Source organism: Asterias amurensis, chromosome 13 (assembly GCF_032118995.1).
Source record: "Asterias amurensis chromosome 13, ASM3211899v1".
Taxonomy (NCBI): Eukaryota; Metazoa; Echinodermata; class Asteroidea; order Forcipulatida; family Asteriidae; genus Asterias; species Asterias amurensis.
The window spans coordinates 14,556,186-14,575,564 of NC_092660.1; the positions used below are offsets into that span (position 1 = coordinate 14,556,186).

Sequence of the window (19,379 nt, forward strand, 5' to 3'; positions counted from 1 at the left end):
GCTGTAAACGAACATTCCATTGGTCAAAGTTCTGAAGCAACAAAATTGTTAGAACTTAAAGCAGTTTGGTCAGGACTCAGGATGTACATTTTTCCATATCCGTTTTGTATTAAGCAATCGGCCGTCGGGTTTAATTTCGCATGTTAAATAAAACATATTTATGAGAAACAAAAATACATGCGCCTGTTACAGATGTGTTGTTTATAATTAAGTCACTCATGAAGGCGTACCCAACTTTACAGCATTTTTTAAACGCATCAAACAGCAACCCACTGTTGCTATATAATAACTTTATTTGTTCCGTATAACCCTGTACCATTGGTGGTATGGGGTACAGTCCATTATGTCATCCCCCACACACAGAACGTAATACACGCACAAATTGTAATAATTTATTTGCAAGAAGAAAGTGAATACATTACTGATTCTTTTTATACCGTTTAAGAATAGTATGCTTTCATAGTTCCGAACTTTGTGAAACATCAACGGCTGTTTTGAAGCTGTAAACGAACATTCCATTGGTCAAGGTTCTGAAGCAACAAAATTGTTAGAACTTAAAGCAGTTTGGTCAGGCTTCACAGGATGTGCATTTGCCAAATCCGTTTTAAGGTATTAAGCAATCGGCCGTCGGGTTGAGCCCTCATGTGCGGCTGAATCGGGTACTATACATTTTTACGAATTTCTCCATACAAAATTAACCAAACTTGACGTACAAACCCTCAAAATAACAAGGCTAATGTTTTCTAAAAGTGAAATAAGTGAGAAAAAGCGGTGGTAAAAATCTGTTGCACAGCATGTTCCGAAAACTCACTTTATTTGGTGCTCCGACAACTTTGTATGCGTCGTTTGACGTACAATATATAAATCACGATGGGGGCCTAAGATTCTAAAATCGTGTGAACGTTATTGGAAACAAAGCAGCAAATCATATTATAGCAAGAGGGTACCACTTTCATACAAGCCTTTTTAGTCGGGTATCTCCTCTGCTATTAGCAGCGGTGATTATTGTTGAGGGGGGGGGGGGGACCAGACTCTTGCGAGCCTTTAGTCGAGTAAATCTGTGGCTAACTTCGGCGTTGTTGCGGAGGGAACCAAATACCACTGCTGATTCCAAATTCATTGTGATATACAATTGTCTGATTGGCTCTTTGACAAAGACCGCCTGTTGTCGGCAATATTTGAAATATACCCAATGTGCTCAACACAATAAAGTAAGTGTGTCATTATAGCAGTGTACGTGCTATATTTTTAGTCGACTAAGTAATTACCCTTACAGTCATCTTAGCGGGGAAATACTCGATGCAGTGAATAATACTAATACAATGACAAAAGCCGATTGAATTAAAACTATGCGTAAAATATCCATATTTATACAGATAATGCGTTGGCCCGCTCGATCAACACTAAAATATCACGAAAAACCCTACATATCATGTCATGAACCATCATTGCCAAGTACACCCTTCCCCAATATTAAAGCTCAATTCCAGAAACAAACACCAATTCCTTTAGTTGGAGAACGCAAGAGAGAAGGTTAATAGGAGGGGAGGCGACGTTTCACAACTATGTTGTGCACGCTCAACAATTTATCAAAATACAACAAATGACAATATTCCATACCAAATAGAAATACAATTTCTAATCCAATCCTACGAAATGATTATTACCTTAGAATACCTCCCTTTACCCCACATTACCTTTCGTAACATTTGTATCTACTAGAATCCTCAGCACTAGCGGACTACATTCTCGCATGCACACAACCTTGTTCCCAGGGGTGATCGATCTCACTGCGCCATTTTTCCCAGCATGCCTTGCTCGATCATAACCCCCCTGGAATTGGCCAATTTAAATGTGCTATATGCTAGCACATTTAAATGAGCCATTAATGAGGATACGTACTCATTATTCAATCTTTTCTACGCGCACAGGCATGTCTTAAGTCTTAAAGAATGTGTTTGTTTTTGTTTTTAAAAAGCGTGTGGTGTCATAAAAAACGCGGGCGTGATCAACACGCAAATATCTTAAAACTACGCGCGCACGCACTTGACATCTAATGCAAAACAAATTTCCTGAGCCAATCAGCGTTGTTTCCAAGTACATCACTACTAGGGGTTAGTGACGAGAGGTATTGATACGGCGGGCTGCCCATTGTAGCGAGGCTGAGTTGTGCACTATAAGCAGACACACAATCGCGTTTGCGTCACGCACCCATTACCCGTGTATAAAACAGCCCGATTGATGTTCCTACAATTTTTGCCAACCAAAATGTTAGTACGCACGCGCTATGTGCAATTTACATTTCATGAAAAGGGTATGGTTAGATGCATAGAGCTTTAAACTTGTATAGTTCATAGCTCTAATGTTTGATGACAATTAGATAACAACAGGGTGGACCACGTGAAGGTATTGTCATCTCCCACCCCACAAATAACAGTTTAAAGAGATCGTTTAAAATCTACATCGTTAATGAGTACTCAAACCCCCTAGATAAACACCAAGGAAAATGTAATGACCTTAATTAAAAAAACAAATTGGGTGCATAGAGCTATATGTTTATATAGCTCTATTGTTTGATGACAATTAGTTAACAACAGGGTGGACCACGTGAAGGTTGTCATCTCCCACCCCACAATTAACAGTTAAAAGAGATCTTAATACATCGTTAATGAGTAATCAAACACCCTTAATAAAAACCCTAAAAAATGGCATGACCTTTGTAATTACAAAACCTCGTTAATCGAGTACTCGAAACCGTATATAAACACCATAAACAATGTCATAACCTTGTAATCAAATAACGTCGTTAAGAGTACTCAAAAACTGGACTGAATACCCTTATTAAATACCGTGGAAAATGTCTAGACCTTTGTAATAATAAACCTGGTTAATGAGTACTCAAACACAGATAAGGTCATGACCTTTGACATTACAAACTTTAAAAAGAGTTACTAAACCCCAAGTGTGTCACAATATTTACATGTCTTCATATAGTAACCAGTTAAAAACATGGTGGCCACCATGTGAGGGTACCCCAGAACTAGAATAATAAATAATTGAATTACAGAGTGACACAAAATAAAAGTTACAATTCATAATTAATTCATTATTACAATACAAAACTTCATTACATAAATCACCACTTATATACAGTCCTTAACACACTTGTTTAACGACATTAAGAGTACTCGAAAACTAGACTGATTATACATAGTATAAATACCATGGACAATGTCTAGACCTTTGTAATAATAAACCTGGTTAATGAGTACTCAAACACAGACAAGGTCATGACCTTTGACATTACAAACTTTAAAAAGAGTTACTAAACCCCAATTGTGTCACAATACTTACATGTCTTCATATAGTAACCAGTAAAAAACATGGTGGCCACCATGTGAGGGTACCCCAGAACTAGAATAACAAATAATTGAATTACAGAGTGACACAAAATAAAAGTTACTATTTATAATTATTAATTCATTATTACAATACAAAACTTCATTACATAAATTACCACTTATATACAGTCCTTAACACACTTGTTTAACGACGTTAAGAGTACTCAAAAACTGGACTGATTACCTTAATAAATACCATGGACAATGTCTAGACCTTTGTAATTATAAACCTGGTTAATGAGTACTCAAACACAGACAAGGTCATGACCTTTGACATTACAAACTTTAAAAAGAGTTTTTGAACCCCAATCGTGTCACAATATTTACATGTCTTCACATAGCAACCAGTAAAAAACATGGTGGCCACCATGTGAGGGTACCCCAGAACTAGAATAATAAATAATTGAATTACAGAGTGACACAAAATAAAAGTTACAATTTATAATTAATTCATTATTACAATACAAAACTTCATTACACTTTAAATCACCACTTATATACAGTCCTTAACACACTTGTTTAACGATGTTAAGAGTACTCGAAAACTAGACTGATTATCCATATAAATACCATGGACAATGTCTAGACCTTTGTAATTATAAACCTGGTTAATGAGTACTCAAACACACACAAGGTCATGACCTTTGACATTACAAACTTTAAAAAGAGTTTTTGAACCTCAATCGTGTCACAATATTTACATGTCTTCTAATAGTATCAGTAAAGAAACACGGTGGCCACCATGTGAGGGTTCCCCAGAACAGATACCATGTAAACAATTAGAATAACAAATAATTGAATTACAGAGTGACACAAAATAAAAACTACAATTTATATTTAATTCGTTATTACAATACAAAACTTCATTACATAAATCACCACTTATATACAGTCCTTAACAAGCTTGTTTAACGACGTTAAGAGTACTCAAAAACTGGACTGATTATCCATATAAATACCATGGACAATGTCTAGACCTTTGTAATAATAAACCTGGTTAATGAGTACTCAAACACAGACAAGGTCATGACCTTTGACATTACAAACTTTAAAAAGAGTTACTAAACCCCAAGTGTGTCACAATATTTACATGTCTTCATATAGTAACCAGTTAAAAACATGGTGGCCACCATGTGAGGGTACCCCAGAACTAGAATAATAAATAATTGAATTACAGAGTGACACAAAATAAAAGTTACAATTTATATTTAATTCATTATTACAATACAAAACTTCATTACATAAATCACCACTTATATACAGTCCTTAACACACTTGTTTAACGACGTTAAGAGTACTCAAAAACTGGACTGATTACCTTAATAAATACCATGGACAATGTCTAGACCTTTGTAATTATAAACCTGGTTAATGAGTACTCAAACACAGACAAGGTCATGACCTTTGACATTACAAACTTTAAAAAGAGTTTTTGAACCCCAATCGTGTCACAATATTTACATGTCTTCACATAGCAACCAGTAAAAAACATGGTGGCCACCATGTGAGGGTACCCCAGAACTAGAATAATAAATAATTGAATTACAGAGTGACACAAAATAAAAGTTACAATTTATAATTAGTTCATTATTACAATACAAAACTTCATTACACTTTAAATCACCACTTATATACAGTCCTTAACACACTTGTTTAACGATGTTAAGAGTACTCGAAAACTAGACTGATTATACATAGTATAAATACCATGGACAATGTCTAGACCTTTGTAATAATAAACCTGGTTAATGAGTACTCAAACACAGACAAGGTCATGACCTTTGACATTACAAACTTTAAAAAGAGTTACTAAACCCCAAGTGTGTCACAATATTTACATGTCTTCATATAGTAACCGGTTAAAAACATGGTGGCCACCATGTGAGGGTACCCCAGAACTAGAATAATAAATAATTGAATTACAGAGTGACACAAAATAAAAACTACAATTTATATTTAATTCATTATTACAATACAAAACTTCATTACATAAATCACCACTTATATACAGTCCTTAACACACTTGTTTAACGACGTTAAGAGTACTCGAAAACTAGACTGATTATCCATATAAATACTATGGACAAGTCAAGACCTTTGTAATAATAAACCTGGTTAATGAGTACTCAAACACAGACAAGGTCATGACCTTTGACATTACAAACTTTAAAAAGAGTTACTAAACCCCAATCGTGTCACAATATTTACATGTCTTCATATAGTAACCAGTAAAAACATGGTGGCCACCATGTCAGGGAACCCCAGAACAGATACCATGTAAACAGTTAGAATAATAAATAATTGAATTACAGAGTGACACAAAAGTTACAATTTATATTTAATTCATTCTTACAAAACAAAACTTCATTACATAATCACCCCTTATATGCAGTTCTTAACACACTTGTTTACTTTTTATTGGTATTGAGTTTACTTTTACAAATAACCTTAATGTTTCTTGACTTTGTACTGAGCAAATACTTTTGTGTAAGTGGCAAAATATCTGTCTATCTAGATAATGTCGCTACATACTGCAAAAGGAAGGCCTCTTCATCACCATTCCACCTTGATCGTTCTTGAGTGACGCTTCCAAATTCTCTGATGTCATCCATCTAACGCCAACTTGGTCTGCCTCTTCGTCTCGTTTGTGTTCTTGGGGTTCATTCTGTTGACAATGTTCATCTGTTGTCATGACGCCTTAGATGAGGTGTTTTATTGGTGTTGCATAACGTGTCCAACTCGAAGATGTTCGACCGTGTTAATCCTGTATTAATATGATCAAAAAAGAAAGAAAAAACTAATTAGATTGAGATTTGGATTTAAAGGTCAAAGATGTGTGTATACTATATCAGTAATTGCTTTTTATTAAGTATGCATATCCCTCACTCAGTGACCGTCCTTGCGCACGCCTTAACATACAGTTTTCAGGCAAGGTCAACGGTCATCGCTCCTTCAAATATGCTTCTCCAAGACTATGGAACTCTCTTCCCAACAATATCATAGACTGTTCCAGGCTACGAACATTTAAATCTAAACTTAAAACCCATCTTTTCAATCGTAGAAGCCCTTAGAGACTTTATTTTGTAATTTGCGCTATATAAGAACTGTTTATTATTATAATTATTATTATTAAGGTATATGTTTGAATTATGAAACCTAAGAAATGTCTATTTTCTGAACTTGAATGGACTTCTAAACTTTCAACTCAAGCTTCGCTAAAACAGATCATACCTTCAAATTCCACTTAGGACCCTGGTGAGTAGCTGAGGAATATAGCTATCTCCTCATAAGCCATGATGTATCTCTCTGTACTGTGACGTCACATCTTCATGGTCCATGTTGACACGCAGTCGTCACAATCATCTTAAAGAAAATTACAATGTACTCGCATCAGTACAAACCATATCAAGACTTGGATCATCAGGGCCAAATTTCATAGAGCTGCTTAAGAACAAAAAGGATCCAAGCAAATGAAATGCACTGCGAAACAAAGTTTTGAGATTAAAGAGATCATTCTCTAGCTATCTACCTATGTTTGGTGCACTCAATGACAACTGAGATGTTGTCCGCATAGGCAGGCATCCTCTCGGACGTTTTCATGTTGGCGCTTGTTATCAGCAGGTATCCCAAGCAGATCTGCAGACTCCTGAAATATATGTCAATTAAGAAATTTCAGTATAATTATTTTCACCAAATACTTTTTACTGTAGAACAATTATAGTTCATGTTGCAAGGTTGTATTTGGCACATTTATGTAATACAATGTTATTTTATTCACATCACTAATCCAGAAGAGGAAAACAGTTATGCTCCAGTCAAAATCACAAAGTTTGCCATCAATCAAACTAAAAATAAACTTACCTTGTCTTGTCATTTTCCTCACAGCGTACAAAGGTCCAAATGATTACTTCATGGCCGGCATGTGCAGTTTCCACTGGACTCCCATGGGCAGATGGTTAAACATACATTTAACCAGTTCACCGTCGCCGTAAAAAAAAAAAGACAAAGACAAACTATTAGAAAAATGCACTTCGCCAACAGAGTTTAGAGATTAAAGAGATCATTCTCTAGCTATCTGCCTATGTTTGGTGCACTTAAATGACAGCTGGGATGCTGTCCACATAGTCAGGCACTGTTGCATCATGGCTTTTGGTCATCGGCAGTACACCACATCCCCAGCAGAACTGCAGACTCCTGAAATATATGCCAATCAAGTCATTACAAAATCATATTCTCATTAAATACTTTTCACCATAAAATAATATTCATGCTGCAAGGTTTAGATTTTTTTCATGAGGACTCTAGCAATTGGAAAACTGGTGATTTGCAAAGCTAAATTTTAGCATGCAGCCCCGTTTAAAACTAGACATAATCTTGATTTCAGGATAAATCTCAACAATTTACGGTCCCTCGTTACTTCCTAAGCTATCAATCCACCTTAAAATAAACTTACCTTTTCCTGTCGTTTTCCTCAAAGATACACAGCTCCCATGTCAGCTCCCGGATCACCGTCGCCATAAAAAAATTAAAGAAAAAATACAGACAATGAGAAAAATGCATCTCGAGTTTTGAGTATAAAGAGATCATTCTCTAGCTATTCTACCTAGGTTTGTTACGCTTCAATCCCATCTGGGATATGTATTGTTTGAAGCTTTGTATGGTGTGGAGAAATTAGAATTTACGGGGACAACCATGTGTAAACCTCTTAAGGTGAGTATTGGCTCTGGAAAGACCCGGTTTGGTCTCGACGTAGTAAACAGTATACTCCGCTCGTCTTCAGGAGAATGCTGGACTACAGGCGATGGTCGAGCTTTAGTAGTGCTGGATGGATGAGCATTTGGGCGGGATGGATCAAAGCTGTTCTTGGCCGGTAATGCATGTGAGTTGATTGCTGGCTGGATGTGTGTGCATTGGAGTGTGACATTCTTGTGGTGAGCTGCTGCTGGAAGGGTTGGCTTGAGGATGTGTGACCAGATGTCGTTAATGAAGAAACCGTTGTCTTCTGGAACTGTATGGTGTGCTTGTATATCGATGGCCTCCCTGACTCTGCATTGGTGCCAGGACTGTACATGAGCTATGAGTTTGGCTTGATTCCACTTGATGATGCTGTCGTGTTCGTGTGAATATTTGATGATGGCTGAATTGTTGAGGTGTTCCAGTGTGCCATGTGCTTTGTGTTCCTTGATTCTTGTTGAGATATTGCGCCCTGGTCCACGATGTATACTTTACAGCAATCACAGGGAATGTGGTAAACGCTGGCTTTGTCTCGAGTGTCTTGCTTTTCCTTGTGTGTGTGGAGTGATGCTAAAATCTTGTTTGGTGCTGTGTGGAAGGTTTTGACTTGAGCTTGAATGAAGATACGTTGAAGCTTGTGAGAAGATAGGCCAATGTTTGGGAGGGAGATTGCAGCCTTGAACTCTGGTAGTTCATCTGGTGTGAGACTTGGCTTGGGCTCGCTGAGGTTGAAAGTTTTGTAGCCATTAAGTTGACATGATGTCTTGATGTGTTGGAGTTCCTGCTTCAAGCTGCCCTTGTCACAGGTGTCCAAGGTCCAACGGACCAAGGTGTTGGAGACAGCAGACTTGAAGCGAGGATGGTGGAATAATGAGTTGTGAACGTATCTGTCGGTGTGCGTTGGCTTGCGATGTACCGTGTGGGCTAGAGTGCCATCAGCTTGTCTTGTTACTTCGACACCTAGGAAGGAGATAGCATTGTTTTGTTCTTGTTCCATGTTGAATCGGATACGTAGATATTGACTGTTCAGTTGATGGAAGAACTTTTGGAGTGCTGTCTTGCCGGTGGGCCAGAACCACAAAAGTGTCGTCAATGTAGTGGAACCTGAGGTTGGGGCAAAGATTGGCGCTCTTGATACCGTCAAGTTAAAACTCCTCCATGAACAAATCCATCAGGACCGGGGAAAGAGGAGATCCCATGGTGGCCCCAGAGGTTTGTTCGTAGAATTTGTCTCGCCACCTGAATCTAAAAGCGGAGAAGCAGGTGATAAGGAGGTCGAGGACTTGTTCTGGAGTTAGTCTTGTGCGGTCTGTCAGTGAAGGTTAGGCTTGAAGGCATTATTCGGCGATGTTGCATGCTTCTTCAGTTGGTATGTTGGTGAATAGTGACATGATGTCAAAACTGACAAGGATCTCAGTTGGACGGAGAAGTATGTATTTGATAATGTCGACGACCTTGCTTGAGTTGTTAATGTTATGTTCAGTGAGGCCAACTAGTGGATGGAGGGTCTTGGCGAGGTGTTTTGCGGTATTGTAGGTGGGTGACCCCGGGACGCCACGATGGGACGGAGAGGAACATCTGGTTTGTGGCTCTTAAGGTTGGCCAAAGAAACGTGATTAGGCGGATGCGGATGGCTTGAAGTGACAGTACATGGTGTTGTCTATGACCTGCGCTTGATAGAGAGTGCAGAATTTGGCAGTGGGGGTGTGTTCGATGACTGAACAGGAGTTACTTGGCAGGCGTCTGTAGGTATCAGTTGACAGGATGTCGGTTACCATGTGGTCAGAATCTGTTGTGCACATGAACACTGTTGCATTACCAATGTTCGTTGACATGATGTGGATAGACTTGTCTTTGTGCAGGGCTCGGATAGCGGCGTGTTCTTGCTTGCTTGTGTTGGGTCTTGGTAACTTGGTGTTTGAAGAGTTTGCAGAATCTGGATGCGGACATGGTTGACGAATGTCTTGTCTAGATGTTTGAGTGCAGGTTCGGTAGACTGAATAATATCTTTGACTGGAATCGTGCAATGTGTGGGCGCCTGCACACCTCGCATGATTCAAGTCAAAGACATCAATCAGTCCACTGAACCTGCACTCAAACATCTGGAAAAGACAGCCCCAACCATGTCCGTATCCAAATTCTGCAAAGACTTCAAACGCCAAGTTACCAAGACCCTACACAAGCAGGCAAGAAAATGCCGATATCCGAGCCCTGCACAAAGACAAGTCCATCCACATCATGTCAGCGGACAAGGGTAATGCCACTATGGTCATGTCTACAATGGATTATGACCACCAAGTAAATGAAATCCTGTTAACTTATACCTACCAACGCCTGCCAAGGAACCCCAGCCCAGTCATTGAACGCACACTCACCACCAAACTCTGTACTCTCTATCAAGCGCAAGTCATAGACAACACCACGTACCATCACCTCAAGCCATCCGCATTCACCTGCCCACGTTTCTTCTGCCAACCCAAGATCCACAAGCCAGATGGTCCTCTCCGCCCCATCGTGGCATCCCAGGGTTCACCTTCTTACAACACTGCAACACACCTCACCAAGAACCTCCATCGACTAGTTGGCCTCACTGAACATCACATCAACAACTCAAGCAAGTTAGTCGACATCATCAAGCACATACATCTCGTCCAACTGATATCCTTGTCAGTTTTGATGTCGTGTCACTGTTCACCAACATACCAATCGAAGAAGCATGCAACATCGCCAAAAAACGCCTTCAAGCCGAACCTACACTGACAGACCGCACAAGCCTCACTCCAGAACAAGTCCACGTCCACCTCATCACCAGCGTCTACGCTTCCAGCTTCAGGTGGTGAGTCAAATTCTATGAACAAACCTCTGGGGCCGCCATGAGATATCCTCTTTCCCCGGTCCTGGCAGATTTGTTCATGGAGGAGTTTGAACTTGACAGCATCGAGAAGGTCGATCTTTGCCCTAACCTCTGGCTTCGCTACATTAACGACACCTTTGTGGTTAGGCCCTACGACAAGACAGCACTCCAAGAGTTCTTCCATCACCTGAACAGTCAACATCCACACATCCAATTCACCATGGAACAAGAACAAAAAAACACTATCTCCGTCCTAGATGTCCAAGTAACAAGACAAGCTGTTGGCACTTTAGCCCAAACAGTACATCGCAAGCCAACACACCCCGATAGATACCTTCACAACTCAACATTCCATCATCCTCGCTTCAAGTCTGCTGTCTGCAACACCTTGGTTTGCTGGGCCTTCAACACCTGTGACAAAGGCAGCTTGAAGCAGGAACTACACCACATCAAGACTTCACTTCAACTTAACGACTACAAGACATTCAATCTTAGCCAGCCCAAGCCAAGTCTCACAACGGATGAATGACCAAAGTTCAAGGCTGCAATCACCCTCCAATACATCGGCCACACTTCTCACAAGTTTCAAAGTATCTTCAGTCAAGCTCAAGTCAAGATCTTCCACACAGCACCAAACAAGATTCAAGCATCACTCCACACACACAAGGACAAGCGAGACACTCAAGACAAAGCAGGCGTTTACCGCATTCCCTGTGATTGTGGTAAAGTGTACTTCGCGGAAACCTGGCGCAGCATCTCAACAAGAATCAAGGAAACAAAGCACATGGCAGACTGGGAAACCTCGACAAATCAGCCATCATCAAACATTCACAAGAACACGACCACATCATCAATTGGAATCAAGCCGAACTCATACCTCCTGTACAGTCCTGACACCAATGCAGAGTCAAGGAGGCCATCGAGATACAAGCATATCATAAAGTTCCACGAGACATAAGTTTCTTCACTATGGACATCTGGTCACCCATCCTCAAGCCAACCCTCCCAGCAGCAGCTCACCTAAAGAATGTCACACTCCAATGCAATTCACATCCAGCCGGCAATCAACTCTCACGCATCACCGTCCAAGAACAGCTCTGATCCTTCCCTCCCAAATGCTCATCCATCCAGCGCAACTTAAGCTCCACCACCGGCGCCGCCTGCATTCCAGCATTCCCCTGAAGACGAGATTAAAGAGATAATTCTCTAGCTATGTACCTATGTTTTTGTGAGCTTCAGTCATCGACAGGTAGTACACCACATTCCCAGCAGAACTGCAGACTCCTGAAAATATGTCAATCAAGTCAAAATATCAAGTGTAAAACCTCCACCTTAAATTGGTCCATTATTACAAAGAGCATCCCAAAATTGGGTCCTTGAGTTTTTAGATGATAATTTGTTATGCTTTCTTTCTCTCAAATTTTCTTTACAGTCGAACAATTGTCATGAACTTGTTGTTTCCATTAAACCAACTTTCAAGAACTTTTTGAGAAGAAACCGACAGGACAGTTTGTGGATTAAAGGCTTAAAGACACTGGACACTATAGGTAATTATCAATGACCAGTCTTCACTCTTGGTGACGTATGTCAACATATGCATAAAGTAAAAACTTGTGAAACTTTAAGCTCAATTGATCGTCGAAATTGCAAGACAATAATGAAAGAAAGCACACCCACCCTTGTTACACAAACTTATGTGCTTTCAGATGCTTGATTTTGAAACCTCAAAATCAAATGCTGAGGTCTCGAAACAAAATTAATAATAATAATAATAATAATAATAATAATAATAATAATAATAATAATAATAATAATAATAATAATAATAATAATAATAATAATAATAATAATAATAATAATAATAATAATAATAATAATAATAATATTAATAATTTTTTCATTTACATTGCACCCATTCCATGAACTGTACAAAAGCGAATATCTTTACAATATATATTTTTATTTATTTATTTGACAACAGGAAAATAAACAGCAATCCAAACAATTGAATGAACAAGAATCTTACAGAACCAATTGCAGAACATTAATACAGTAAACCCACATAAATTAGTAAAGGAACAAAATATGCACAATTCAAGCATTTCCAAATTCATGGAAAACTACTTCTTTATCGAAAACTACGTTAATTCAGAGGGAGTTAGTTCTCGCAATGTTTTATACCATCACCCTCTCCCCATTCCTAGTTACCAAGTAAGGTCTGATGATAATAATTATTTTGAGTAACTAACAATAGTGTCCTCTGCCTTTAAACCATAAATCCAGACTCCTGAAATACATTTCAATCGGGACACCATATATATATACACTCACGTCAAATACTTTTCACTGTATTTATTTTCTCATGTACCAAAGTGTTTGCTTCAAAATCCAAAATCCAAAAAAGCAAAAAGTTCCGCTCCATAAATGTAAATGATGTGAATCTCGAGTTTTGAGTTTTTGTGAAATTGAGTTTTGTGATGCAGTCATTTTCCAACATGCGATTGGAGTTTGGGGACACCAGATGACTCTATGTCAAGTTAAAATGATGCAGAATACAAATTGCGCTCTTTCAGAGCATGACATCATCATACAGCAAAAACAAATTGGTCTGTACATAAGCTCAGACTTGATGTCCTTTTGATTACAATTTGGAAATGAAACTGAAGAATTTCTGTCCAATGGCCCTTTATATTTGAATTGCAATTGAAGGGTATCAAACACAATAGCATCTTACGTAATCGAGTCCTCACCCCGCCCCCCCCCCCCCCCAATTTTCATCTTGACTCCAGAAAATGGAAAATTTGTGAATAACAAGGCTAAATTTGAGCATGGAGCCCCTTTTAAATCTGAACAAAATGTTTATTTCAGGATAAACCTTAACAAATTACGCTCCCTCATTACTTTCCAAGCTATCAATCAAACTGAAAATAAACTTACCTGGTCCTGTCAATTTCTCACAGCGTACATAGCTCCCAATGATGTCTTCTTGGTTGGTACTGGAATGGCATGACACCGTCTTCGAAAAAATAAAAGACAAAACAAAACAAAAATGAGAAAAGTACACTTCGAATCAGAGTTGTTCCATTTAAGTTTATGAATGAAGGTGTAATAAATGGGGTGCGTGGTTGTTACACGACGTGTAGACAATGACGAATGGTGTGAAGTTGGAGATTAAGATGTCACATGCAAGCAAGCTCGGATATGAGCTTAGTAGATTTAGGTTAGTGTACAACGCTGCGCATGCAGTAACTGGGTAGGACTTGCAAGTTTGGTTAGTAGAGTTACATTACTGATAGTAAGGGTGATAATATACCTTTCTTGGTGGACGTGATACCTCTGTGCGGTAATACAACTCAGTAGAATTCCATGATTTAAAGGTGTGTCCAAGTAATTGAGTACCGCTTTACCATCAACAGGATTCTAGTTGTTGCAGGGCATGTGAAGATGAGAAGGACTCCATACCAGGTAACCAGACTCAGTCATTGCATGTAGGGAAAAGGGTGACATTTCTAAATTAGACAACAAAAATCAGAGCACAGCCGGAGCACAGCATGAGCCGGCACAAGGTGCTTAAGAACAATAATTTTTGCATATGGGAATACAATTCATCTTGTTAATAATGTGTTTGATTTGGCACAATAACACAGCGTCAGTGTGGAGTTGTGTTGTTGCGAGCCCCTGCAGAAAGGCATAGCTCTAGGGTCAGGACACTGTTCCGTTTGGGAAAGATGTGATCTTGTAAACTTTTTATATTTCACATAAACTTTAACTTATTGTAAAATATCTATTTTCAATTTTGTTTCATTATTTGTATAATTAATACAATTTTTTAAAACTTAGACGTTTGTAATTTTCGTAGTTTTGGAAACTGTATATTTTGTGAACTTTATATGTTTTTATGCATTAATTTTCGTAAACTATATTTTGTAAACTTTTTATATTTCATAACTTATATTTGTTTTTTTACTTTAAACAATTGTACAATTACATCTTTTTTCAATTTAGGTTCATTATTTGTTGTATTCATAATTTGTTTTTAATTTTATACATTTGTTAATTTCTTAGATTTTGAAAATATTGTTTTTTGTAAACTTTATATATTTTTAACGATTTAACATTGTATATTCTGTAAACTTTACTTTGTAAACTTAATATTTCATAAACTTTAAATAATTGTAAAACATACATATTGTTCCTTCTTTTCATTATTTATTTTATTTATTAATTGTTTTTACGAGTATACATTTTGTAAATTTTATATATTTTTACAACGATATATATTTTGTAAACTTTATATATTTCCAGCATAAAATGTTTCCTAAACTGTATTTACTTATTAACTTATATTTTGTAAATTTTACTTTGTAAACCCTTTACATTTTATAAACTTTAAATAATTGTAAATTAATCGTTAAACCGGAGGTCGTTGGTTGAAATCGCGCTCTAGTCATTTTTTCTTTGTTCATCCCAAAGTCATTTAAAAAATGTACCCAGTCAGTTTCCCTTGTGGTTTATTATTATATATATATATATTTCATTAAAAAAAATCATTTTTTAAATACATTTTGTAAATTTATTTTTGTTAAAACTTTTTTTTAAATAATTAATATTGTAAACTTTATATATATTTAAACTTAATATTTAAACTTAATAATTGGGTCTGTCCACACTAATGGGTCTTTTTGGTTCCAAAAGATAACTTTTTGGACTGTGACTGGGAGTGTACACAAAATACAACATTTTTCCCTGTATTTTGTTTTGTACAATTCTCTGCTGATAGTGAGTGTGCTTACCAAACAGTATAACAAATGTCTTATTATTTAAGAAGTTACGCAGTTTTCTTTAAGACACATTGTTTGTAACGAGGGAAAAGTTTCCGTATGGCGCCACCACTTTTTCATTCGAAATAAAATAATATAGTATCTAATTTACCTGATTGATATATCCCTTTTTGTAAAAATGAGTGAAAAAGTGGTGGCGCCATACGGAAATTTATCCGTAACGAGGACAGACATTTTGTATTGGAATTGACTAGAAATGGATGACACAAATAATTAATTAATTGATTTACTCAAAGGTTAATTAAGTTAGACCCATTGCCCCTATTTTTATGGTTATCTGTAAAAACCAAGAGTACCTTGAGGTTTTTCAGCTGGTATGAATGTTTGTTTTTAACATGGACAGACATATTGTGACAAATATCTGTCCATGTTACAAACCTAATATCTTCAAGATAATTCCCTGTAGTTTCTTGAGTACCCACGCAGATGTCTTGGTTTTGCCTGGAAACATTCTTTGCAGGGACAGCATTGTAGGGGACAACATTTTTGGCAATCTGTTTATATTATTATGCCTTTCTCACCATTTATGTACGAAATGTCTGTCCAACATTCCCCTGTTACAAACATGATCATCTTGAAGATGATCCCCAGTTATTGCTAAAATACAGATAAATGTGTCTTGCTCTTTGCAAACAAAAACCTTGAAGTGATTTGGAATGTGCATGGGAAACAAGCTTGACAAAACTCTTCTTGTTTATTTTTGTCACCCATTTATAAAAAAAAGTCACATCAAATGGTCCCATTAGTGTGGACAGACCCAATTATGCTTTATGAATGTTCAAACAATTACATTTCCATAGAAAAAGAGGAGAAAGGTATTAAAGGAAGGATCCAGAAAAAAGGGTTAGATTCTAGTAAATCAAAGTCTTTATTGGTGGCTATGAACCAATGAGAGTAAAGTGATGAGGACAAAGAATGGTCCATGAAAGGAGAGGATGATTTATAAAACATAGGTATGAGGAACCTGTGGGAATATATAGTCCTATAAAAACTATGAATTTATATAGGATAATATATAAATTCATAGTATAATATGCACTATGTACAAATTTGTTTAATTTATATAATTCTTTTTTTTTCCATTGCCACAGAATGGCAAACAATGTGCCGCGTCTGTGAATTATTTCACACTTCGAGACTTATTTTTGCGAGATCCAGTTTCAAAACACTGATCGAAACGGTCGAAAGCTTTATAAATGTTGCAGAATGATTTTATGTTATATTGTAGTCGTTATATAAATCTAGGAGTCCTAAAGAAACCTGGAAAATATCGAAGAAAAACCAGTACTCACAAAACATAGCACAGCGAAGCAAAGAACATCACAGCAAATATGTCCACAAACGAGCACTCCCAACCGTGGCATATCAGCGAGTCTATTGGACCATAACGGAAATGTCCACTCAATCACAAGCTTACAGAAAAACTATTGTAATACTTTCACAACTGGGTTATTCACATTTAAATTAGCCAAGGAGCATGCAATCACCACACCCTATCCAAATAACAAAGAAACTGATCCAAAAATTCAAAGTTGTCATTTTCGCCTTCATTTACACTAATGTATGTATACATAAGCCCTGATAGTAGTAAAATTTACGTATATAATTTTCACCTCAAATCTTCAAGCAAATGTTTCTTGAAACAACCCCAAGCAAAAGTGTCAATTACATAGACAAAAGGAATGACGGGAATTTTTATATGGCCTCAACATTATGACTTATTTTTCTACCTTGTAGAAATGCCTAAAATTCCAAACTTTTTGCATTAACAAGTGCAAAATGGTGCAAATAACCAGTGGAGCCTTACGTGTTTCTAAGTTTTGGTCAAGGGAGAGGAGACTCTTTGCTTGGCAAATAAAACCATATTTTTTTGTAATCTAGCGACTGTTTTCATCACACACAGAGAGGTAAACGATTTGCCACGATTTTACGGACACCTTGAAAACAGAACCTCCTACGATATATTGCAAATTATCGCACATAATATTACAGTTTATCGCACACATATTACAATTTATTGCAAAAGATTACATTTTTTGCATACATAAATCGAATATCGCACATATGTGACAATAATCGCATATATATGAGAAACATCGCACCAACATTGTACAATAATGCAACGTTTGACACGTCATACTTTTATAAGAGATCAGCGATTATGCAAGACCAGCGCTTTTTGGATCCATCAGTTTCTTTGTTATTTGGGTGTGGTGATTGCATGCTCCTTGGCTAATTTAAATGTGAATAACCCAGTTGTGAAAGTATTACAATAGTTTTTCTGTAAGCTTGTGATTGAGTGGAAATTTCCGTTATGGTCCAATAGACTCGCTGATACGCCACGGTTGGGAGTGTTTGTTTGTGGACATATGTGCTGTGATGTTCTTTGCTTCGCTGTGCTATGTTTTGTGAGTACTGGTTTTTCTTCGATATTTGCCAGGTTTCTTTAGAACTCCTAGATTTATAACGACTACAAAATAACATAAACTCATTCTGCAACATTTATAAAGCTTTCGACCGTATCGATCAGTGTTTTGAAACTGGATCTTGCAAAAATAAGTCTCGAAGTGTGAAATAAATCACAGACGCGGCACATTGCTTGCCATTCTGTGGCAATGGAAAAAAAAGATATATATAAATTAAACAAATTTGTATAGGACATAGTGCATATTATACATAATTTATAAATTATACTATATAAATTCATAGTTTTTATACTCATACTTATGTTTAATAAGTCATCCACTCCTTTCATGGACCATTCGTTGTCCTCATCACTTTACTCTCATTGGTTCATAGCCACCCAAAAAGACTTTGATTTACTAATACTGGAATCTAACCCTTTTTTCTGGATCCTTTAATCATTTAATACCTTTCTCCTCTTTTTCTATGGAAATGTAATTGTTTGAACATTCGTAAAGCATAATTATTTAGCTTAAAATATTAAGTTTAAACATATATAAAGTTTACAATATTAATTATTTAAAACAAAAGTTTTAACAAAAATAAATTTACAAAATGTATATAAGAAAATGATTTTTTAATGAAAAACAAATATATATAATAATAAACCACAAGGGAAACTGACTGGGTACATTTTTTAAATGACTTTGGGATGAATAAAGAAAAATTGACTAGAGCGGGATTTTAACCAACGACCTTCGGTTTAACGATTACTTTACAATTATTTAAAGTTTATAAAATGTAAAGGGTTTACAAAGTAAAATTTACAAAATATAAGTTAATAAGTAAATATAGTTTAGGAAACAATTAATGCTGGAAATATATAAAGTTTATAAAATATATATCGTTTTAAAAATATATAAAAAATACAAAATGTATACTCGTAAAAAAAATATATAAATAAAATAAAGAATGAAAAAAAGGAAAATATGTATGTTTTACAATTATTTAAAGTTTATGAAATATTAAGTTTACAAAGTAAAGTTTACAGAATATACAATGTTAAATGCTTAAAATTATATAAAGTTGACAAAAAACAATATTTTCATTATATGTAGAATTTAACAAATGTATAAAATTAAAAAC

General features: G+C 36.5%; 2 long non-coding RNA genes across 2 annotated transcripts; one reads left to right on the forward strand and one right to left on the reverse strand.

Moving 5' to 3' along the window:
- Positions 1-5,785: 5,785 nt before the first annotated feature.
- On the reverse strand, positions 5,786-7,316 carry LOC139946212 (uncharacterized). The gene is made up of 4 exons (XR_011787223.1): positions 7,263-7,316; positions 6,931-7,047; positions 6,633-6,764; positions 5,786-6,165 (listed from the first exon to the last, which is right to left on the reverse strand). It is a non-coding gene; the product is annotated as an uncharacterized lncRNA (long non-coding RNA).
- Positions 7,317-8,013: 697 nt separating this feature from the next.
- On the forward strand, positions 8,014-14,684 carry LOC139946213 (uncharacterized). The gene is made up of 3 exons (XR_011787224.1): positions 8,014-8,111; positions 12,422-12,536; positions 14,406-14,684. It is a non-coding gene; the product is annotated as an uncharacterized lncRNA (long non-coding RNA).
- Positions 14,685-19,379: the final 4,695 nt, after the last annotated feature.